This window comes from Limulus polyphemus, unplaced genomic scaffold, assembly GCF_000517525.1.
Source record: "Limulus polyphemus unplaced genomic scaffold, Limulus_polyphemus-2.1.2 Scaffold1549, whole genome shotgun sequence".
In the NCBI taxonomy this organism is placed as follows: Eukaryota; Metazoa; Arthropoda; class Merostomata; order Xiphosura; family Limulidae; genus Limulus; species Limulus polyphemus.
The window spans coordinates 110259-135678 of record NW_013667159.1 but is presented as its reverse complement, the minus strand read 5'-3'; the positions used below and the strand labels follow the sequence as shown (position 1 = coordinate 135678).

General features: G+C 34.6%; 1 protein-coding gene and 1 long non-coding RNA gene across 10 annotated transcripts in view; one reads left to right on the top strand and one right to left on the bottom strand.

Moving 5' to 3' along the window:
* LOC106464052 (protein FAM184A-like) overlaps positions 1–25420 on the bottom strand; it is a 128267-nt gene that overhangs the window by 57708 nt on the left and 45139 nt on the right. The window lies entirely within an intron of this gene.
* LOC111086915 lies at positions 17938–25021 on the top strand. Of its 4 annotated transcripts, XR_002611630.1 has the most exons (5): positions 17938–18905; positions 21156–22141; positions 22523–22773; positions 23144–23267; positions 23778–25021. It is a non-coding gene; the product is annotated as an uncharacterized LOC111086915 (long non-coding RNA). The 4 variants fall into 4 exon arrangements; XR_002611629.1 differs by having other exon boundaries at positions 21939–22141; positions 22523–23267; XR_002611628.1 differs by lacking the exon at positions 22523–22773.

Below are 25420 nucleotides of genomic sequence, written 5' to 3'. Positions count from 1 at the left end.
AATAACGTGACGTTTAGGCGGTTCGTTTAACTATTATACGTGACGTACGTCTTTTGGCGACATTAATTTCTTGACGTCCTAATACTTACCAACCACCAATCAAACAGTTTAAATTAAGTGACCAAATTGGCTGTATTTTACAATTTACCATAGACGCCATGTTAAGACTCATTCTTATGATACATAATAAAGGAAGGTTCGTTTATTGAAAATCATATAATTTTGTGGTAAATCCAATGAAAACTGCACAATAATAGGACATTTCTGGGGAAAATGTCATCAGAGATGTATGCTATGTATATAACCATATTAGATTTAGTGTAATGGACCTGAATTGTGCTCTAACTGTTATACTAATATGATTGCTTGTTGCTTTTCGTGCAAAGCTACACAGTGGTCTATCATGGGGAATCGAATCTCAGGAGGAAAGATTCATTACTCATGTAGAAAATGTACTTGATTTTCTACAATTTTTCACAGTCTTTGAAGAAAATGTTGATGTAAATTTTCCGTTTCGATAATTTCCGGAATAACTTAACATTATCGATACCTAATATTAGACAATTTTAATGAAAATAACTAAGACCCAGGATTTTAAATATATTTTTTAAATATCGTAATAAACCGTAAATGGGGACTTCAATCAATCTTTAGAAGTTGTTATCCTCCTTCCTTATAATATATGTAAGATTACTGTAGGAATTGAGTCGGAGCATTTTAATACACTGTAAGAAAAACTTCATAGGATGCTAATTTGGCCTTTACATTTTCATGTCGTGTAGTTAAGGCTAGACTGGGGAATGTACTGTTCTTTGAATATTTTTACGTAGTTTAATAAAGAAACAAAATAGTATACATAGTCCCCCGGTGGGACGGCGGTAAGTCTACGAAAAAATATGGGGCTCCATTTCCCATGGTGGATTACAGCAGTTAGCCCACTGTGGCTTTGCTCTGATACAAACAAATGATATATATCAACTTGTATAGGTGAACAGTCTCGTTCGAAGAATGACTAGGATTTCGTTAGATTCACTTCCGGTTACAAGTATGTTCTCAAGCTTTTAATTTCAAATGCAAGAAGAGAAAATATATGAAAACAAAGCTTAATATCTAAGTGATCAAACAGCATTAAAAGATAGTTCTACAAGTGAAGAAATACAATGTATTGCTGGGTTTAGACTATCTTAAATGCTAAAAAACAAGAGCAGTTAGACTCGAGAGAACCAATGTCATTAAATACTCCAACTTATGATAGTGTTACATTTTCTAGTAATCCTCCCTAAATGTCATTTTGTGACTGCTTTTCTATGTTTTTATTTAGTTTTCTAGAGTCACCTAATGGTAAATTAGCAGTCAATTCCGTAATTATGGAGTTTTACCAAGTATAAACGGTTTCAAATATTACTTATACAAAACAAGCTAGAACGCTTTTCTATCTTTTAAGAATGGCGGGGCTATGAGAATTATACACTTATGAAGTGACGATATCCAAAAATATTTGAATATAATGATAGTAACTGTGACTTTAATCATGATATTGTACTTGAAACAACTATGAATCAAATTTTGAAATAAAAAAAATCAACAAAAATATTCAAGTCATAAAATTGTTTATGAAAAGTTTAATGATGAAATAACAGCGGCAAGCCTACAATAGGCTCGGCTCTTTTATTTTTCATACTCACCAACGAAATTCAGAAAGTACCTGCTTATGTTTTGGGCTGGATATATATACTCTCCACGTGCAAGACATCAAACCTAGCTAGGCCTTGTCTGTCTAAAAACACCCTGACGCTAGGGGCTGTTCCGAACACTAAGCATACTACACAGTGCAGGCGAACGCAAACTCTCCCGGAGGCATGGCATTATTATACGGGTTATTCATAGTCTAGGTTGTCTAGCCACAGCAGCGAATTTTTTACACGAGATTTTATGCTTTGTTTTTCTTCCTTTTTTTTTTATAATGTTATTAGTTCTCAGCTGAGAATAACAAATCGGCTTCTGTGATTGATTGTGCTCCTTGCAGGAGTCAAACAAAATACTTATCCACGCTTTTGGTAATACACTACAATCATTATGAATAAAGTACCCTCGAAAGCGGTACTTGACCTTAATTAACGATGTTCGGTAGTCCGACCTACGTGTTAATAATATGTAACGTTAGCGATTTTCTTTCACGAACACCCAAAGAAAAACAGCATTGTTCGGTTAATAATACAATATCTAAATAACCCTGTGCATTAGAAAATAAATGCTCAATAATGCTATACAACATTATTAGTTGTTAGTAGTTTCATAACCCAGTAACTTGTTTGTTAATTTGTTACAATCAATAAATAGACTGTCAGAAGTATTTTTTAAATAAAATCATTAAAAAACAAACACTTGAAACCTGACGGAATCCAAATTCAATTCACCAATTTTGATTTCGTTCCTAAACAATAAATTTTATCAGACACACACTTTCGCAACAACTTTCATGTCTCATCAAATCTATACTTTTACGTCTAACCTAACAGCAAAGTGTCTTACATACATAATAATTTAGTATCTTATACTGGATTTTCCTACTTCGCAAAAGCGCAAAGGATAATCAATACTACAGTTCAAAGGTTTTCTATAAACGTAAAACAACAAACAGCTTAAAATATCTAGCTGGCTATCTGTTATCTATCTATTCTTATTTTTTGTATGATTAACTTTATCTGGTAAGCTGTATGCACTGTGCTACAGTATTTAAGCCATTAAGCCAAAGAGTTATAAAAAGGTCATTTTAAAACCTACGATATTGCGTGGTCAGTGGTGTAAGTATGCCCCCGCAATTGCGGGTAAACCCAATGTGCCTGACAAACTTAAGTTAAGAATTACCGACTAGGGGAGAAACATCCAATATAATTTGTTTGAACTAAAGGGTGGTTGCATTATTCGTAACTACAATTATAGGGAAATAAATATAGATGTCACAGATCTTCGGCCTGTTAACCACTAGCGGTGTGTTTCTCGTGTGTTCTAGAACGATCGATAAGACTCAACGTCGCGATTGGTCTAGAGAAACTGTCAACAATTTACAACAGAACATGTTGTCAACATGTTAAGCATAACAAAATGTGACCCGATTTCAATGAAAATGATTCACTTATATAAAAGAACATATGTCAATTTGTGAGGAATCTGTACGCGATGGAGAAAAATGGATATAATTTTCGGATTCAGCGTATAGGAAATACTGTTAACCGTTAATATACTAGTGGTGTGTTTCTTGTGGGTTCTAGAACGATCGATAAGACTCTCACGTCGCGATTGGTCTTAAGGCTCTTATCTATATCTATATATCTATAATTCTATAATACATATGAAGTAGTTGTATTTCAACATTCCAGATTAGACAAACAAATACAGTACAGCAACAGAACAAAATATTTATTCATATGCAATATGTATATTTTGTAAAATAATAACTTTATATTATATATATATATATATATATATATTAAAAGAACAACTTTATATTTGATCTGTCTATTCGTAGACAGTAACTTAAAACTAGTCAATTCATGAAAGGATCGGAAAATTAAAATTATGAATTATGAACAGCAATCATTGTCACTGATTACAAAAAAACGTTTTTACCGACTCTTTTGAGCTCCCTAAACTAAAGCCTTGTTAGATTGTTCATTAATCCAGGCCCGATTGGTCAGCTTTGTACTTTACAACAAACTTTGCTCTTCCGTAAAGACTCAACAACAGGAAAGGGGAGGACCTTATGACCTCTTTTTAGTATGATTATGTGTATGTTAGTACTGCCAAAAAAGCGCCCAAATGACATGTAACTCATACTTGTGCTTTCGTCAATAAAATTGAGAAACATGATAACAAAATAATTTTAAAGAGTTTACTTTATTTAGAAAGAAGTTTTAAACTATGTATCCAATTTATCTCATACTGTACATCATATAGAATTCACCATTAACCTCTAGCTTGACAATTCTTAAATAATGATAGTAAACAGGCACACAATACCTTTCAATCCTCTGCTAGTTGATAATTACAACCCAAGAAACAATGCAAACAATTAGAAGCAAATAATCAATATGAAAACAAATTAAGTTTTTCTCCAGTAAAATTAGTTCATCACACATGCACTGAAAATATTGCAAAAAATAGCACCATCAAGACAAAGAAAATCACGCAAATGATTGTGATGCACATACTCTGGTAACCACATCAAAGTGGACACCTGTGTAATATATGTACATTGACTTAAAATGTACATTTTCTGGTATAGTTCTGTTACTCCCATGAGAAAAACAAGCAATCCAATATTCTCCATGCTTGTAAGAGTACAACAGTATATCCAAAAAAATGAGCTAAAACAGACAGTTCAAAATCAGTGCTCCATGTCCCATCAACAGCCATCTGATTCTGCGCAATATACTACTCAACACTGTCGTAGCCACCATTATATCGATTTAAGTAGTTTTGGCGACCATCATCCCCAATGCCACTTACTAATTCAGGTATGCTTAGCATGTGAGCAACAATAGAGCTTCAAAATGATGCTCTTCAGAGCCAATTAGTATATAAGATATAGTTTGAGAATGGCAATTCCCATCACCCTTTTTAAAGATAGAGCATTTGGTAGAATTAGAATGATTTCTGATCTACCTGATATATGTTGAAATGGACGCACAAACCTCAGGTCTAGTAAATTACAAGCTTGTCTCTGTCATTCCTCATCAACAGGATAATCAGGCCATTCAGTTATTGGCACAATGGGTATAGCAACAGCAATTGTTTCGCAGTCTTTGTAAGTAGCTGTAGTGAACTAAGCTACTTTAGATTTACTCTTTACGATTCATATCCAAGAATCCATTTTCTTTAAAAGTAAAAACACCAGATAGTGCTACTTTAGTTCGTGGTTTTTTTTATAGGTGGAACAGATTTAACAAATGGTTCAATTTATGTTAATCTATGCTGCAATTTGCCTGTTTTAAAGTTGTTACTAACCTTTTTTAAAGCATCATTGATCACTGGTAATTCTACATCTCACAATTTAGCACATTGTACAGGTACTGACAATGAGTTCTTGCCAATGCTAGAAATGCTCTCATATAAAAACTAAGTATAAGTCTTTTGTCCCTTTGGGACAAGATACAGTTGCTAAAGTTTGATAATTATAGTGAATCCATTTTCTATTTGCTGAAATCACACAAAAACCAATACCAGCCTTCTTGTTTTGCCTGTAGTGAACATTTGATTTCAATTTAAACATGCAATTATCTACGTTAATTGAACTACTCAGCACAGAGTAGATATTAGTTTTCGCCTTACCTTACCACTACCTGTTGTAACTTTTCCAATCATCAAGTTTAAATACAGCTAACTGTTGAGCACTACCAAGCCAAGTGCGCAATCTGAGTGGTGCGTTACGATTGTTACACAATTTAATATCTTGCTCTGTCCAAGCATATCATCAATTCTTTTGCTCTTTTGAGGATCATGAACCGAAATATTTATGAGTGTTTGTTCCTTGTCTATGACAGTAATTTTGTTACATTATGTGTATAAAGTTTCTGTGGTGACAAAATGGTTTATCAAAGAAGAAGGCTAGTATAATGGTGCACAAGTGCTTGAAGAAAATGTACAAGATTCTATTGACAGTGTGCATCAAATGGGTCACCAAGCTCATAACAAATACTGGTGCAATCAAAAGCTGTGTGATCAATACTTTCATAGTTCTTGGTCAACTGTTTAATAGATTCATTTGATTAATAGATTCATATGTTTGTTGTGCATAGCTTTCCTATAAAGAATGCCTTGTAGTATGTTATTAGAATAGCTTGATAATCCATTACTATTTCTAAAAAAGTTAACAATTCTGCTTCATGATTACAAGGTTGCTTATGAATTATCAATGCTGATTTTGTTGCACACCACTGTCTGTTGGGAATAGCTTTGGACCTCTTCTTGTAGGAAGTTAACGATGGGGACATGGGTCGAAATTTCTGCTGAAGATAAACATATTCCATCACAGCAGAGTCTTTGTTTACCTCATCACAAATGTGTCTGGTTGGTAACATTCATTCTTCCAAATACGCCGTCAACATTGAAACACAACTTATGCTCTTCCAGCATCCTGGGATCATTGGTAGTAATATGACCAAAACGAATTCTGGATACCATAGATACAAAGCCTTGCTCTTATTTCTGTCGCATATTTATCAGCACCTCATGACAGGAAAACAAACTACTTCACAAGTTTATAGAGCTTTTGAGCAGCCTCTGATGAGAAAGGAGTATACACTGAACCTTCAAACACTAGCAGTACCTGTAACAGGTCTCCTAAAAATAAGTTTCGTTGATCAAACAATCTACCTTTAGCTTCCTCAGTTTGAAAAAATCTCAGTAATGTGAAGATATATGTACATTAAAGTCACATTACTGACCACGGATATCTCGTTAATGATGAATAAAGTAACATTACACAACTTTTCACCCACAATTTTCAGAACATTATCAGACATGGGCCAATACTTTGGTGTCTTTCAATGTTCCACTGGCAGCATCAGCAGTCGGTGAATAGTTAACTCATTAATGTTAAATGCAGAAATATATGTGGGTGGTGCAATGGCAATATCTTTACCAGTGTTGATTGAAACCATACTTTAACAGTTTTTATTAAAAAACTCTTGCCAGCACCACCATACCCACTAAAAACACCCAAGTATCTTGGCATCGCAACCCGGACCTCTATGGTAGTCTTGACCTTGTTGAGCACCCTCAGTTGGTCCTCATTCAACTTCCCAATCATCTCATTCACATCTACTTGTTCATCATGGTGAATGATATATTCGAATTCTACTTTAGCATCATATGCCTCAGTAACAACATAGTGCAATGGACCACTAGCAGGAAGGCCATTGATTTGCTGTTTTTCAGCTTCCACCTCTGCTCACTGTTCTTGAATTAGTTCACGTACTTTAATGCCCGCTTCTTGCAAACGAGACAATTGGTCATGGTGTTTAAAATCACCCAGCAGGCTATTTTTAGAAGCATTAAATGGCTCATTGCAATTGGAGGAGCCTGCCATTAGGCTATCGCATTTTCTTCAGGGCTTGAACAACAACATGGAATAGGAGTATTTCTCTGGGTCTTGTTGTGGATTATATCTATAATGCTGATTATGTATGGATGTATCCTTTTTTTTAAAGAAGCGACCAAACATAAGATAGAATGTAGCATTATCACTAGGCTGCTTGTTCACAATATCATATAGATTAGTATCCTCAAGTTCAGGTGGTCTGTTATGATGATAAGTATTAATCCAAGAAGGATAAAACACATCTTCAGAATCCTCATGCAACCCTGATATAATGTGGTGCTCCTTAACGCTATGACTGCAAACCGTGTTTACATCAACCAATCGTAATACAGTACCTGGATCTGTCCCATACAATGGTAAGCCCAATAATGTGGATAGGGGTCTGAGAAACACAATACATCCAACTGCTTGCAGTGTGAATCTAGGGCAGGTTCATTAATATGTAGCATTGGTAAAGATCAGTTGCCTTTTCATTCTCCCTAGGAGCATGTAGTATCTGTATAGTATAGTTTGATACACCTCTGCTCCTTCTTCTTGTGCAATTCTTCTGACCATGCGTTCTCTGTCAGGAGATTGCTCATAATTTGCTTCAGCATCATTGTCCTGGTCTACAGCAATTTTAACTTCACTAGTATCAACTATCACTAGGCTGCTTGTTCACAATATCATACCAGGATAGAAAATCATATAGATTAGTATCCTCAAGCTCAGGTGGTCTGTTGGGATGATAAGTATCAATCCAAGAAGGATACAATCAGGCAACTGAGTTATAATGTGGTGCTCCTTAACTATGACTGCAAACCTTTACTAGTATCAATGTTGGGTTCTACAGTAACAAATTCGGTTATCCTTTCGTCTAATCTGGTGTTACCAACCTTTTTTGCTGCAGGGCCCCCTCCACCAAACAATGAGTGCTCATACTCCCACCTAATAAATTTTAATAGAAGTACCGAAAGTGACGCCAAAAGAGATATGCTCAACGAATGGACGAGAACCATTGGGGTGGGCGTTGCTTGCCACAAATACTCACACACACACAATGATTTTTGCTCAAATGTGTTGAAAGAAAATCCCCTATTTCTTACGGTTTAATTTTAACAAATATAGCCTTTGAAACCCTCAAAACTTTTCTATCTTCTCCCTTGCCGCCCCTCAAAGTTTACTGCCCCCTGGATTTTAGAAACGCCCAGGTTTGGAAACACTGGTCTAATCCTTACCCTGATGCTGATTTTGTTAAATTACTGTTTTGATATAATTGATTGATTTCTTTCAACTTGAAAAGAGCTGAATACAAATTATGCATGTCAATCATATCCTGCCAAACTACATTTTTGTGACTAGATATGCTGCCCAACAATACAAATAGCTCTCAATGCTCTGGAATAGGTTCTTCAGGCTTGGGTAGCCTTTTTAAGGTATGTTGCAAGGACAAAGGGATATGAAACATTGAACCCCATACCTTGCTGACCGTGTGAATAGGAGGTAATCATTTTCCAGCCATCATCCTCATTTTGTTTACAACCTGGAAGGTTTTTGCTCATTGAATCAATATTTTTTCATATTTATTCAGCTGAGTAATTTCTGAAGGAACTGAATCAAACATTTTATCCATTTCACATGCAGTGCAATGGAAGTATTCCTCCATGGAATTTCTCTATACAATGCCTACACGTGTGTTCCGTAGGCAACCAATCATTAGGAGCAGGATGTTGTTCTATATACTGCACCGGCCATTCCCAATCGTCACAAGTGATCAGTTGGGTGCAGTGATCCAGTTGTACACATTCACGTTTGTAACATAGTTTGTTACATGACTCAGCATGCTCTAAACACTTCTTGTGATACAAGGTAAAAGTTGTTTTGAAGGTTTCAAGAAGTTTTCTTTCATCCATAGCTTCACACGGTTTTTTATTTACTTTCTGTTCTTTTGCAATTTCTTGCAATGCACATACGTCACATCTATGTAGTGCAGGGTCAATGCCACAAATTTTTAATCAGCCATTCTGACACTGTATAATATATTGATTATCTCCCTGATGTTAGGACAATGAGGTGCAAGACGATGTAAAAATAGTAATTTGAATCAAAGTGGCATTGTCTGTTGTACCCTCGTAGATATGGATCATGCTGAACATATTGCCTGGCTTCTAGTGGAATACACTTACTAAAGTTAGTGAATATGGTGCAGATATCTTCAGTTACTTCAAGCATTGGAATTTTGCACAATTCAGAAACTTCTAAGTAGTAGCACCACTCCCACAAGGACCCCTTGTTGTATAAAGGAAACTTACTGTAAAGGACGTTTCCATTTTTGTCAAAAGCAGCACTGTAGTAAGACGTTTCTGGGAAAAAGACTCGGTATTAGAAGTGCGTAAGCTTTCTCCATACAAAAGTTTGTGTATCTTCTCACTGTTAGAAGTTGCTTCAGAGACCTTGCACAATGACGCCAACACCATACTCCGTAAATGTTAAACATTTTTAAGGAATTCACGCTGGTAAGTCTCTCGATATTGCAATAAAGATTTTACCAAATGCTGTGCTGTAAAATGCTTAACTGCAAAAGTTTTCTCATGGCACATCCTTTATACTTCTTACAACTTGAATTTACAATTAATTTCGTGAATCGACGCTTGAATAGCAGTTTTTCACTTGATTTTATATATGTGTCGATTTTCTTGTCTTTACTAACCTCATGGTGTTTGTAATAAATAGGCTTCTAACATTTTGATTCTTCTAGCTGCACTGTTTTCTTCATAATAGGCTTTAGCTATTAAACGATCAGGATCAGGGTTGGCAGCATAAGCATGCTGCTTGCGAATCCTTACAGTCGGGTCTTCATGACATGCTCCCTTCATCCTAATACGTACAGGTTCAGGATTAGCATCACACCTATCTTTAGCATATAGCTTCAAATGTGATGGATTTGTATAATAGTTATCCCGTGCTCGACGCTTTACCGGAGATGGGTTACTTTAATAGCTATCCAATGCAAGACACTTTACCAGAGATGGATTACTTTAATAACTATCCAATGCAAGACACTTTACCAGAGATGGATTACTTTAATAGCTATCCAATGCAAGGCACTTTACCAGAGATGAATTACTTTAATAACTATCCAATGCAAGACACTTTACCAGAGATAGATTACTATGAGATGTTAGTATTGAGCTTGAATTACTTTAATAATACTTACGTCTAATACTTTTTATATGAGGCTGAGAGTAATAGTACTGAAGTGATCTAAGCCTTTTTGTCTCCGTGTTTGCTTTATACTTTTGCCTCCTACTACTGTTCACCACTGCACTACGATTAGCACAATTGGAAGATGTTTGAACAGGTTGGCTTAAAGTATGCTCATGTGTTAGTGTTTGTTTGGTTGCATCATGCTAACAAGGATACGGATCTAAGCTACACTTAGCAGTGGCAACTGGATGTCCAGTTAATGTATTACAACCTGGGGATTCATATATTGTGTGAACTGGACATCGATAATTCAAAACAGCATCATTTTCTATGCCAGCTGGACAACCAGAAGACATGTTAAAGCTAATATCTATTGTAAAATTGGCAGATACATTTAAGTTACTACATATTTTCTTACTATTCGCTTTTCGAACAACATTTCCACACGAGCATACTAACTTTTTAACATGTATATTGCTTTTACAATTAGAACAAATTATATACAGACCTGGGCCAGGGTTACTCTCAATGTTGCCACAACAAAACCGGCACCATCAATAAAGTACTCGTTGCTATAATATTCCATGTACTTCGCCATGTGGGTGGCATACAGTGATGACCAGCAGCCATATTATCATGCTTGCAAGTACAAATCTTAAGGAAACTCTAAAGCTTCCAATAGCAGCCCGTCATTGCTCAATAGAAATCACCATCCTGTGACAGCTGCAAATACATGTTTTTAATACCTATATAGCTAACTATACACATATACCTTTGTTATACATGTATTTAACAAGAAAACATCCTTGATAATGTTAGCACTAGGCACACACAACAAGTTAATACCACACTTCCATTGTGATTAATAGTTAAAACTTAGACAATTCTGGCCAAAACCACTTACAAAGCATTAATATTAGTCGGTACATGTGAATAAACTGTCGATAGTAAACACACACCCCTCATATAGTGAATGTACTATATGAAGCAAAGTGTGTGTCCGGGAAAAAATATACGGTCGTATATCTATCATTTCATATCTGTTCTTTATACGTTTCCACATTTCTTGATCAATCAGCACCAAACTTGACACAGTGATACAGGATGACACGAGGAAGGTCATGAGGAGGAGGTTGGACTCTCCATCTAATTTCATATTGATATAATTATTGAAAACAGTATTTCTTCTTTTTTTTTCAGTATTGGTATCTTTATGTATTTATATTACGCTTTTAATGTTTATTATGTTAAGAAAAAAAAAAATAGAAGCACAAATTCCTACCCTTTGTTACAAACGAGTTTTTATTTCCCCCGTCCAACGTACAGGTACTCCATCTAGTAGTGAATAATACTGGAAAACAAACGAGTCTTATGGTTATATATCTAGCGCGAGCTACAGTTGCGCACGAGTATATAGGCTTATGAATGAAACTTGCAAATAAACTTATTAGCTTGGACAAAGAAGTAATAACTGTCAGCAAATAATTAAACTTCGCGAGTCTCGCGTGTTTACATCGGATGCCAGCCTAAATGCCATCCATTAGCAAGGGCGATTTAAAATTTTACAATGGGAGATATGTGTGTGTGGGTGGGAGGGGAGGTTGTGGTACACGAGAAATATAAAGCCAAACATTTTACACGAAACCTACTCGTTATACTTCCACGAAATTTTGCACAATGAGAAAAATAATATTATTATTTACCCCTGTAAAGTTAAAATATAATCATATATCAATATTTTGCTTTAGATAAAACTGGCCCTTTTGGGCTATAAAACTCATTGTCTCGAGCCGCAATCGCTATTGCCAGTTGAGTGAGCACGAAGGAAGTAGTGACCTAAGTTGAGATGACGCTGAGGTTTGAAAATTAAACGTGCGCTCCAAAAACGAATTGGGTTTGTGAAAATGAAGAGAAAAAGAAAAGAAAACGAACAATACGATGAGATTCGGCTAGGTTGTATCTCAGTAATGGTTCCAAAAATTCGTTTTATTTTTTGATGCGCTAACTACTAATGTCTTCATGGTTTACAATCTAAAATATCTAAGGTATAGCTGTTACAATGGGTGAGTTTCTGAGGGGCCGAGTTTGTACACAATCACGTCGTGTAAAAAGACTTGGTAATGGCTGCATTTTTTGGGGCGCGCGTGCTTACTTTTTCCTTGGCCGCGCGACTCGTTACCACGAGTTTTCATGTTTGACGACACATTATTCACTGCGAATATAGAAAACAAAAATAAGAAAAAATTAATAGGTAGTTATGTGAGGGTGGGCCTAATTTAATACATGTGAGTGAGAAAGCTCATTAAAAACCGAAATTCTTTCCGGGAAATGATAAATACACAAACACCCTTTTTTATCTAATTCTTTAATTTTTATTCACTTATTATATAGTTTTATTCACAAACTCACAGCTGAGATATGAATATATCATTGAATTAAAAAATAGTCAGTCTTTAAAAATTCTTGCTTACTTAAAACGTTAAAAATGATAATAATAATAATAACATTGCCTTAGGCTTTTTGTGTAATTTATTATTATTTATTTCTCATCTTAAAATGTCAGTTTTGTGTGAAATGACACAAACAATACAGTACTTATCACTTACGGAGGGCAATGGACCACTGATGATGAAAGATGGTGCAGTAATACGCACGATTTATATAAAACATACTTCATGAAAAATAACTTAAAACTGTCATGAAATATGGTAGGTATGGATGAAAAAAGATAACCAAATAATGCAGCACGGTTCATTGAAGGTATAGTTTAGGAAAGATGGTTGAGGGAAGAGTTTGGGAAAGATGGTTGAAGATATAGTTTAGGAAAGATGGTTGAGGGAAGAGTTTGGGAAAGATGGTTGAAGATATAGGTTAGGAAAGATGGTTGAGGGAAGAGTTTGGGAAAGATGGTTGAAGATATAGTTTAGGAAAGATTGTTGAGGGAAGAGTTTAGCAAAAGATGGTTGAGGATATAGTTTAGGAAAGATGATTGAGGGAATATTTTAGGAAAGATGGTCGAGGCTATAATTTAGGAAAGATGGTTGAGGGAATATTTTAGGAAAGATGGTTGAGGGTATAGTTTAGGAAAGATCTTTGAGGGAAGAATTTAGAAAAAGGTGGTTGAGGATATAGTTTAGGAAAGATGATTGAGGGAATAGTTTAGGAAAGGTTATTGAGGGAATAGTTTAAGAAAGATGTTTAAGGGTATAGTTTAGGAAAGATAACCAAATAACGCAATGAGCGTTATTGAAAACAGTTTAAGAAGGATGATCGTATAATACATAGTGCTTCATGAACTACAAAGTTTAGGAAGGAGAGCACAATAAGGTAGTAGTAAGAGTTGATGAAGTATGAAAACGTGGCTTATGAAAGACGGTCAGATAAAACATTATGGTTTTTGGAAAGATATATCTAAAGACAATTTTGTCAATTGAAGATTTTTTTTTAATTGAAGTTGGTGAATATGTAGCAGGTTACTAAAAATTTGCATTTGAACCGGAAGAGAAAAATCTACATGTAAAACTGGTAATTCAAAAAGTTTTGACCTGAAATGCAGAATACATTTATACAACGAGATAAAAGGCACAATGCAATTAAGGCAGAACTCAAGATTTTTCACACTTTGTGGAAGAGAAACACGGATTTTTGAGATGAATTGTAAATTAAGAAGTCACATTAAGTCACTGTAAAAATAGGATATTGCAAACCATTATGATGTACAAATCACGTATTTTAAGTTTCACAAACAAGCAAAGTAACTTGCTGAAGTTCCGTTTTAAGTATTAAAGCAGATAATTTATTTTAAATAATCACGCCTTTAATTATATCTAGTCTTATTCGCCCAGGTTCAATGACTAAAAGACCTGAGGACAAAATGTTTTCTATTTTCTGTCTTCAACTTATGCTAAGCCAGTAGCCTAACACACTAACTAGTATGGACTCACTTTGATTTCTCCTAAAGATTCTCTTGAATTATTCTATGTTCACTCCGTCACTGATCAGTTAGTCCAAACTCTTTATGTATCAAAACATTCTCAATTAGGTTATAGTTATTTTTGTTACGTCACAGAAAATCCTTGTTTGAAGAACGTTTTCGTCAGCAAAACCCTTACAATAACTCCCGTTGTTAAAACTTGTACCATATAATTATATATAAAGAACAAGTGTTCATGTTATAAAAATGAAAGAAGAAAACATCTTTTTGGTGTTTTTAATTCCGTTTAACTTACCAGTTAGTAACCTAAGTGAATTTAATTATGTGAATAATATTCTGGCATTGCGCCAAGTTTATTATTCGATATGATATAATAGACTGACTGTTTGATGATGATTTACAGATTGTTTTTTTTTAACCAAAGACAAAATTTAAATGATAAAATGTGACGTGAAAGCCTAATATGTATTTTGATTTGCTGCACCCACTGCTGTGCAATGTAGTTTCGCCTATTCAAGGTTCACCAGCACAGCTATATTAGGCTTCTGCGTCAGAAATTGTTTTCAGTTCTATCTTTGGTGAAAATGAAAGAAATCTGTAATATCATCAAGAAAAACATCTTAAAAAACGTGTTTAAAATAACTACAAATTAATAATACGATGCTACTGCATAAGAACGTGAAAACAAAATATAATTCTTTCTTTAGAGGTTATAATAAAATTTCGTAGTTAGTACCATATACGATCACCTAAATATAATTATTAATTAGTTACTTTTTTGGTTACTAGATACTAATTACTTTAGATCCTGTTTCAGCTACTAATCCACTGTAGAAGCCGGGATTTTCGCTAGAAGGATGGGTGTATTATCTCGTCTGGGGTCTTCCCCCTTAGGACTTTGAATCAACTATCTGAATAGTTTCAGGAAGGATATCAAGGTTTTACCGACTTCTGTAATTGAATATGTTATCAGTTAAGCAGATATATAATAATTATTTTTCTCTTTCTTTTGTCTGAGGGTCGCAGGTTCGAATCCCCGTCCCACCAAACAGGCTCGCCCTTTCAGCCGCGGGGGCATTATAATGTGACGGTCAACACCAAATTCGTTGGTAAAAGAGTAGCCCAAGAGTTGGCGATGGGTGTTGATGACTAGCTGCCTTCTCTATAGTCTTTCACTGCTAAATTAGGGACGGCTAGGTTGCGCGAAATTCAAACAAACATACTTTTTCTCGTAGATGGTCTATATCCAATTATAGTATGTATATTATGTATGTCCTTCTTATCTGACGAGATATTGCAAATAGATCAGTATTATTGAATGTTTACTCTTCTCCCGTATTCTTACTTTTATTGGTCTTCTCTGCTACTCCAATGTATTAGTCCTGTTTATATATATATTGAACTTCAATACATAGACCAACAAAAGACATGATTTTAGAAGTATAATAGCCACAGAAGATCTGTAATACCAATCTTTCTACAGAAGCCCATCGTGTCAAAAAAGAAGATAACAGAACAAAATAGAATAATAATGAATGGTGTGATATTTTCAGTTGAAACTGATTTTTTTAAAGAATAAATAAGACAGGTCCACTATATAATGGAAGATTATACCAGTAGATATTTCGAAGTAATAGTAAATTTATCTCAAACCGAGTTTGTGCAAAGAAAGAGACTGGAAACAATGGTAAACATACAGTGAAAAAAACCTTTCTTTGATAACGTAAGACAACACTGTGTGTATTAGCACAAACGCAGTGAAAAGACGATCCCCCTTTACTGGAGAATGTTAGATCGTGATCTTTTATTGCTCTGTACATACACTTGTATAAGATCTATGAGTTTTGCAGACATTCTGTCTCAGTCTGAGGAAGCATCACGTTATATACTTAAAAGTACTACGTCATACTTTCAACAAGACTGAATGAACATTTGAAATCTCCCACTCACGTATTTGAACACATTGTCAAAAATAATGACTTAATTGATTTTTGAGATGTTGACATCACTGACAAAGAAAACAATAAATCGTAGAAAAATTGAAGAAGCTCTTTTTATCACAAAACGAAAACCAACATTAATAAATATAGTGGTGTATGTTATATTTATTCTAATTTTTGTTTTTCTTGCTTAGCTGTTGTTGATGTTTATTACATTATTTTGGTGTGAACATTTTTTTCGAGCATGATTATAATTAATTTATTTGTCATTAGACATTAGTATTATATTTTTAACACTTCATTCTATATCTAGTCCCTTAGGGATTTTTAACAGTTAGAAGAGTGCATAATAACAGTATTCGAATCACACTATGTTCACTGCATCCATTGCCGACGAGGCGTTTCGCTTTATCCAGCGCTCACCATGCTGGCTGAACACAACAAACACAGTTGAGGTCGGAACACTATTTATATAAGTCATTTGTTACAACATCAATTGTCTCAGCCGGTCTGATGGGCTCTGGATTCAGTGAAACGTCTCGTCGGCAATGGATGCTGCGAACATAGCATGGTTGGAATACTATCATTATCCATTCTTTTATTACACTATTGTTTAATGACGTAATACCACGTTACAATCTCAATTGTTGTTCCATTCTATTCAAAGATTAAGATAACAAACCCACACCAAATTATTATTGACGATACTAATTACGCCACTGAATAACTTTGCATAATATCACAGTACATAAGTTTTCTCCTATTTAAAAACAATTCATTCATTCCTAAAACAATAGCCCCCTATTGGCACAGCGGTATGTCTGCGGACTTACAACGCTAGAAATCGGGTTCCGATACCCGTAATGGGTATCAAAGTTTACAGTTATTCCTCAACCTTGGCAGATCTAAATATTATTTAATATATTACTATACGTATTTTAAAAAGGCAATGGCCATCGGGTATGGTGTAACGGATTTTGGAAAAATGATTTTTTTTATTATTGTGTTATGACATTTTATATATTCAAAGTAGCATTGCTTTCGGTTAGCAGTGATAACATTTTCCGTGTGACACGACTAAAAATTCAGTAATAATTTGCATAATAAATGAGTTACGTATTATAAGTAAACGAAAAATATGACTTCTATTTATAAAAGGGAAGCATTTGATTTTTCAAATGCATGAAATGATATTATTGTACACGAATAAATAAATGGTTTATCAAAATGAGACAATTATGAGAGCAACCATAGCAATACTGGTTTATTTGATCATATTATAGTAAACCAAGAGATCCACGGTAAAGTCCACAATTATCAAGATCAACAGAATTTGAAGAGTTTGTTATTAACTTGGTTTAAGATGAAAAGCCTCGAACAGACACCAGGCTTAGAAATAACACAGTACCATATTTACAATAATAATAGTAGAATACAGAACATGTTATAATAAAATCAATCATTATTCATTTATGAGGTTTTGGGTCCTTTTTAATTCACCATAGAGTAACCTAAATTAATTTAGGTGAGTAAATAATATTATGGCATTGTGCCTAATATATTATTGAATGTTATACAGCGAACCAATTATCTGATGAGTATATATATATATAATATTATTTTCTTTTTCATCAAAGTTAGAATTGAAAATATTATCTGTGACGTATAGGCCTAATGCTTTTTTTTGATTGGCCGCACCCTCTGCTATGAGTCGCAGTTTCGCCTATTCAAGGCTCATTAGCACAGCTTGGGACTGCAAACCACAGAAATACAGTTAAGCCTCTTATAATGGTGAAGTGTATATAAGATTATCGGGATTTTGCGTCCTTTTGAATTCACCGTATAGTAACATAAGAGGCTTAACTGTATTTCTTTGTTTTGCTGGCCCAATTTGTACTGATAAGCATTGAATAGGCGAAACTACAATATTCAGCAGAGGTTACGGCCAATCAAAGAATGCATTAGGCCTCTCTACATCATAAATTTATCCTGTAATGTTTTCTTGTACGAGAAACTCTTGGCGCAGTGCATCATGGCTTATTCTCAAGCAGTAATAATAAAAAAAACACAACTCGTAAACTTTTGTATGTCAGTAATCTGTTTACTTTCGTATTTATATAATGCTTAGACTAGGCTTTATTTAAAATTTGATTTTTAATATAAACTTTAATTTTTAAGTCCACACTAATATTTACATAAAAGTATTGTCTTAAAATATTCATTATGTTAACTCGTTTGAAAGTACATAACTTGGAGTAACATTTGCGCCTCACGTAAATATGATAGATGTGTATGCAAACGTTTAGTAATCTTTGCTACCATTTTTGTTTGTTTGCTTAGATTCAGATCGCGGTTGGTCCTATAATAGAGCTCAGAATTATGAAGCTGGCGAGCCAAGTTCGAATCCATAAGATACCAGAAACATTCCTCGCACTTTAAGTTGTGAGTACGTTATAAAAATGACAGTCGATCCATTAGCGTGGATGGTGGATGATAGGAAGCTCTGACTGGCTGTCTTCCATGCGGTCAGTAGTTCAAAATAAGCTCATTAGTGCCCATTATCCTGTTTACAGTACTCTAAAACTTCTGCAAAATATTTGTCATATGTAGAAGGAACGAGCCAAGTTAAGTTTACAGTTGTGCACACGTAAACAAACCCTCAGTTGAAGCTTCGACTTGGAAGCGTGAAGACGTTCTTGCTCTGACTTGACCTACTTTTCTTCAAAGTGGGGTCCAAACAGCAGTAAGTAATTATTCTGAATTTTGCTTTAATTTGGCTGTAACTCATATCAATTATTATTTTTATTGTAAAAATAGTTTTATACTTAACTTTTGATATATTTTTATTTCCTTTGATGTTTCAACAATTTAAATCCCTTGTCCCGTCTGCAAGATACTAGGAAACGTTCTGTAAACCTTGTTTCTCTCTTATTTCAGGAGTCTTAGTTTGAATGACATTTTTTGATAGTATTTAAATAGAAGTAAATGAAGCTTTTGACACATTTTTAGAAGGACCAGCACTGACTGAAGACACAATCAATCCATATTAATTAAATGTGGGTTGATGAATTCATACGCGATTAAAAAAAAGGGGAGGGCTCGTTAGATTTAAAATTATATCATTTTGTATTTTAATTTCTGGCAAGTAAACATTGGATGACTGAGTTGATGGCAAACTAGACACTAGATAAAGACTCTATGTCAAAACTTCATTTGATGTATTATCAACCTTGGTAAATTCGGTTTATAGTGACAAAATTTATGCAGCACGACGCACTGAATTGTGTCCAGATCTAAACTCTAGCTCTAGATACATTTACAATCGTTTAAGGAATAACATTGTAATTTGCTATTTATAATCAGAAAAAATGGTGTCAAGTCGGTGTTTATCAGTATTTTTGTTTGTTTATTTAGTTTTCACAAGTTCAGGTTTTAATTTGACCGAATTGAAGCATGGAGTTACAAATTGTGTCAAGTCGGTGTCTATCAGTATTTTTGTTTGTTTTTGTAGTTTTCACAAGTTCAGGTTTTAATTTGACCGAATTGAAGCATGAAGTTACAAATGGTGTCAAGTCGGCGTTTATCAGTATTTTTGTTTGTTTATTTAGTTTTCACAAGTTCAGGTTTTAATTTGACCGAATTGAAGCATGGAGTTACAAGTTGCTAGTAAATCCTTTATCTACATAATTTACGGTGAAAACAGTAGCTAGACTAAGATCTAGATTCTAGTATTCAGTACACCTAAATCTATACCTATAACTTGTAAGAAGTCATGAACGAAGTTGAGAATCTACCAAACAGACCTCGACTAGTAAATCAACTGATTGGGATGGAGGGACCATGTAGGGTTAGTAACTATTTTTGCTGATGAGAGTTGAGCTTGCAAAATAATTATGAATTTATTTGTGTATTCTACTTTGTATTTGTGAGTATGGATTCAAATCACATGTTAACACGTCGTTTAGAAAGGCGAAAAATAAATTTAGTGCATTTCCAAACATCTTTTGGGCAGATTCTAAGTTTCTATGAACATAAGCGCGTATCGAAACGTGACTGTCACATATTACTTTTCGGAGGGAAGGGGCTTGTTTCCGAGATTGACCAATCCGGAGAGCTTTAGGTCAACGAGCGCAGTGCGTTCTATTCTCTCTATGCATGATTCAAGTCAGCATTCGAACTCCCAACAAACTATTGTATGAAGTGGCAATTTCCGAATAACGTACGGAAACGCGTTTGGAAACGGCCATCCAAAATGCTGATTCTATCCCAACTGTTTTTTCTAGAAACATGGTCTTGAATGTAGACTAAGATCACTTTGAAATTCAGATGTACTTATTCAGCTAGGCAATACTTCTAGTTCAGACTAGCTAGCTGAATAAGTAGATGTATAGCCTACATGCATGTGTTTTGTCTACTATACATATCTTACGCTTATATGTTTATATTTAAATCAAAACAAAACAATATTTTAGAGTTGTGAAACGAAACAAGCAATGTTCATGATTTATTCTGCTGGAGTCATAAAAGTATTCAGATCGGCCTTATATGTCTTAAGTATAACGAAGTACAACTTTACGTCATCGCCTTGCTTTCTCAAAGGATTTTTTTAAAAGAAGTTTTTATTTTCGCTCGTCCCTCATTAAGATTCATTCAAATTCCGCCACGAGATGGGGTATTTCACATCCATATACTATCCTGCCTCTGAAAAGATCACTGTTGCATCAGCGAAATGAAAATATATTATGGATACAAACATTAAATGAAAAATCATAAGCAAAGAGCTCCCCAGTGGCACAACGATAGAATCCGGGTTTCGATACCCGTGGTGGGCAGAGCACAGATAGCCCATTGTGTAACTTTGTGCTTAATTACAAACAAGCAAACATAAGCAAAGAAATTTGGTGTGTTAAACCTTTGCTATATTTCTTTACTTTATATGTGCAAGTTGAAGTTCTAATTTTATTCATTTTATGTGTTAATTACATGTCTTTAGGTGGAAAGAATTGATATGGGAAAAAAAGAACAAGGGAAACAAAGTTCATCTCTTTGATCAGCGATGGTTCAACAAATACATCCGTGATGGAGGAAGAGATTTCGTATGTTCGGTATGCCATCAATGGGGCATTGGCTATTGACCTTGTTGCTGTGGCCAATATTGCAACTGCAGACGGGGAATCAATCACAGCCTTGATGAAAGCATTGACCAGATCTGTGTTCAAAGGAAGTCTGTTGGGTTTGGATCAGATGGGGCGGCGGTTATGCTCGGGAGGAATCAAGGATTAGCTGCAAACCTGAAACAGATCAGTCCACCTCTGTTGGCCATACACTGCACTGCTCATCGTCTTGAAATTGCGTATAAGGATGCAATGAAGAGTATTCCGTTACTTGTCACACAAAGTTCATTCCTCCTCAACATTTACAAGTTCTACAGAACTGTTCACAAAAAGGGAGTGGATTGAACTTAGCAACGGAGGCAGTAGAGGACGCTGTAGCAGTACCTAGGAGAGCTGGAGGAACTAGATGGCTGCCTCATCTGAAACTGTATTTAAACAGATAATAAGAAGATCCCACCTATATGAGATAAATTGCAACTGGATCAAACTGGGATCATTTAGTCAAAGACTGATTTGTAAAATTGTAGCATAGCAAGTTTCATAATTAGAACAGTTTGAATGTTGAAGACTATGTCATTAAATATTTTTTTTTAAATAACTGTAACCGTCATTGCAATCAGTCTCTTATAACTCCATTCTGTTTATTTCCATCCTTGAAATAGCTTGAAACACACAACCAGGGTATTTGACTGATGCTAAGACCAAAGCCAAAGGCTTTCTTGAAGCTCCTAAAGCTGATAGACATGATAAAGTTCTTCCAATTTATGCTTAATGTGGTGGTAACACTGTCATCTGTGTCATTCACTTCACAGAAAACGAATTCGACTGTGGCTTTTCTTATCACTCTTCAGAAGTATAAGACCAGGTAAGTTCATATATGTCTCTCTGTTTTGACAAATTTTTTATCATTAAATCTGATGTCAGGTTTGATTTTCTTTTGAGAGGAAAATGTAAGATGGAATCGCATTCTGTGTCAAATTTTTGATGAAGATTTTAGCCTGACTCAGAGAAAGTAAAAAGCATGTATAATGACTTTGCTGAGAGCAATCTCACATCATAAGTCTGACCATCAGACAGACTCTGTTTATTAATGTGGAAAACTTATAATCTTATCAGAAACTACTTAGGATTGAATTTCATGTATTCCAGTCTGAAACATTGTCTTATGACAATGTCATGCTTGTACTTTCATGTTTTATGTTTTTCACATTTTTCTTCTTTCCTTGTACTTTTTTTTTTCTAAAAGGAAAACAACTCCTCATCTATAGGGTCTTAAGAATGGTGATTTGAATGGTGAGAAATTGATAGGAACTGAAGATATTGAAGGTGACATGACATCTGTGCTAGATCACCTTAAAGAGAGCCTCCATGGACGATTTGAAGACATTACCAATGGTGTCTTGGAGGCAATGCAAATTGTTAGCTTTAACTTCTGGCCAGAAGATGACGCAGGGGTTAACTATGCTATAACCGATACTGCATGTAGCTTTTAGTAGTGTAGGTTCCAAAAGAAATATATAAATCAATTTGAATTTATTTACATAGTCAAATTCCATGGTATTTTGTACATTAGCTTATAGCAAAAAGAATTTAAATGTTATCTAAGCATATCTGAACTAGAAAAAAAAACAATGATAATAATGATTGACTTTATTTGCACAGGAAAGTGAATGGAAAGATTTATATAAAATAAGCTGCTTTTGTGTATATATTCAGTCCTTAACATCAGAAATATCTCAACTAATAATAAATGTTCTCAAGTATTCATTCTTACTTTTTTATGTAAGAATACTTTTCAGTCAGCAGTATATTGATAAATATAAAATATAAGAAAGAATATGAATAACACAAGGCTCTTTATTTTCAGACTTTGGAAATGATGCTGTGGTAACTTTGTCCAACCACTTCCATCCTATCTTGAAGCAAGCTGGCATTGATGAAGAGAAGATGAGTGTTGAGTGGGACCTTCTGAAAGCACGGATGTATTCAAAGTAATTGCACTTTCATTAATAAGAATGCCATCATTTTGTACAATATTCAAACTTTTTGTATCAGTGTAATGGAACTGATATATAAAATTTCACTTATAAAATTTGAAATATAGTGATTGTTTGAACTTTTATAAAGATGACAACTGTTTTCAATCAGAATGCTACTTTTTTAACTTTTTATATATGACCCCAAGCCTACATAAAGGTTCACACATTTGAAAGATGTACATACAAGTTTTTTTTGTTAACACTTTCCAAAAAACAAAACTTGTAAGTTGTTTGAAGAATCTACCTTACTGCATGTACATTGTAAATAAACGTATGCATGTTAGGGTAAAAACACTTTTGAATCCAATTTTGAAGACTGTAATAACAAAAAGAAATAATAACAACAATAATATAATTATAAATTAACACAAAATAATGATTTGAAAAGAGGAATAATAAAGCAATTCTCATGATGGTCTCTGATACATTTTCTACCTTTATTTCTTTACTTAATTTCACCAGACATAACAAGAAAGGCCAACCATGGGCTGATATCATCCCTAGGATTAAGGAGGAACTACCTAATATCTGTGGCCTCTTTGACCTGATATTGTCTGTTGTAGCCAACCTTGCTGAGGCTGAGAGAGGATTCAGCAAGATGAAGATGATCAAGACCAACTTGAGATCTTATCTGTGAGCTTACAGGATTATTGATCAGCTTCTGGTCATGCTCCACTCACCTCCAATAAGTGACTTTGACCCCATAACAGCTATCCATCTTTGTAACTCACGAAAAATACTTCGCTCAAGGAGACCAAATACTGGCAGAGTACAGATTGAGAAGCAGGTGCATTTGAGTGAAGAAGAAGGGGATGAAGGAAGAATCCAAGAAATGGATGTTGGGACATAATTGGACACTGATATTGATGTATATAAATTTCCTTTCATTATTTATTTTATTTAGGAAAGGACACTACTTTAAAAGGACATATTACATTGACAGTGATGCATATTTTTATGAACATTTATTTTGATTATTAAAGGGCAACAAGAAGTTACTGTTATACCATGTTGTACAGAGAAATTAAATATCATATATGAAATAAAGATCATTTAAGTGGTATGAAGAAAAAAAAAGGTTTGAGTTGTGTTTGTTTTCACGAAGTACCAGTTCAGAACAAAATAAATTGAGATATGTTGATATCTTTAGTTTCCTTCCAATTTATATAACATCCTCTATTTAATTCAGTGATTTTTCTGATAACCTCCACTTTTTACAATGAGCTATAGGTTTGGCCCTTAAAATGCTTGCGGGCCTCTAAAAATGTATGTTTTGGGGACCCGGCTGGCTCCCTAAAAAAAAAGAAGTTAAACATGAGCCATGCATATTGAAGACTATTATTTGTGAATCCAAACAATATGCAGCTAATAATGTAGATATTAATGACTTAAAAGCTGTTTTAGAAAAAACAGTCGAACGCCATTAACGTTACGTTCATGAGAGCTGCGATGTTATTGGAAACGACATTATTTGGGACCCAATTCCCCATTAGTATAATGATATAAGTTGGAGTTGTGTTCCAGCAGCATAATTGAACGTCCTATACATAACAAAAGCAACGAAAATTACAAAGTATAGTACAATAATAAACATTAATAAATAATACGTACCATTGTACAATACTGACAAAAAACTTGATATGGTAATGGTTTAGTAATGCCAGTAAAGCTAACCCACTGAAGGAATTTACAGAAAGAATGTTTAGTGTTTTTTATTGTAATTTCTTTTATTTGATATGTATTAATTTTTTTTTCAACGATGCAAAAACGATCGGTTTAGTTTGTTTTGAATTTCATGCAAGGCTACACAAGATTATCTGCACTAGCCGTCCCTAATTTAAAAGTGAAAGACAAGAGAGAAGGTAGCTAGTCATCACTACCCACCGCCAACTCTTGGGCTACTCTTTTACCAACAAATAGTGGGATTGACCGTAACATAATAATGCCCCCGCAGCTGAAAGGGCGAGCATGTTTGGTGAGATAGGGATTCGAACCCGCGACCCGTAGATTGTGAGTCGAGCGCCCTAACTACCTGGCATGCCGAGCCAACAAGATAGTAGGGATGGCATTTGCATCATCCCTACATAATAGCACAAGCAAGAATT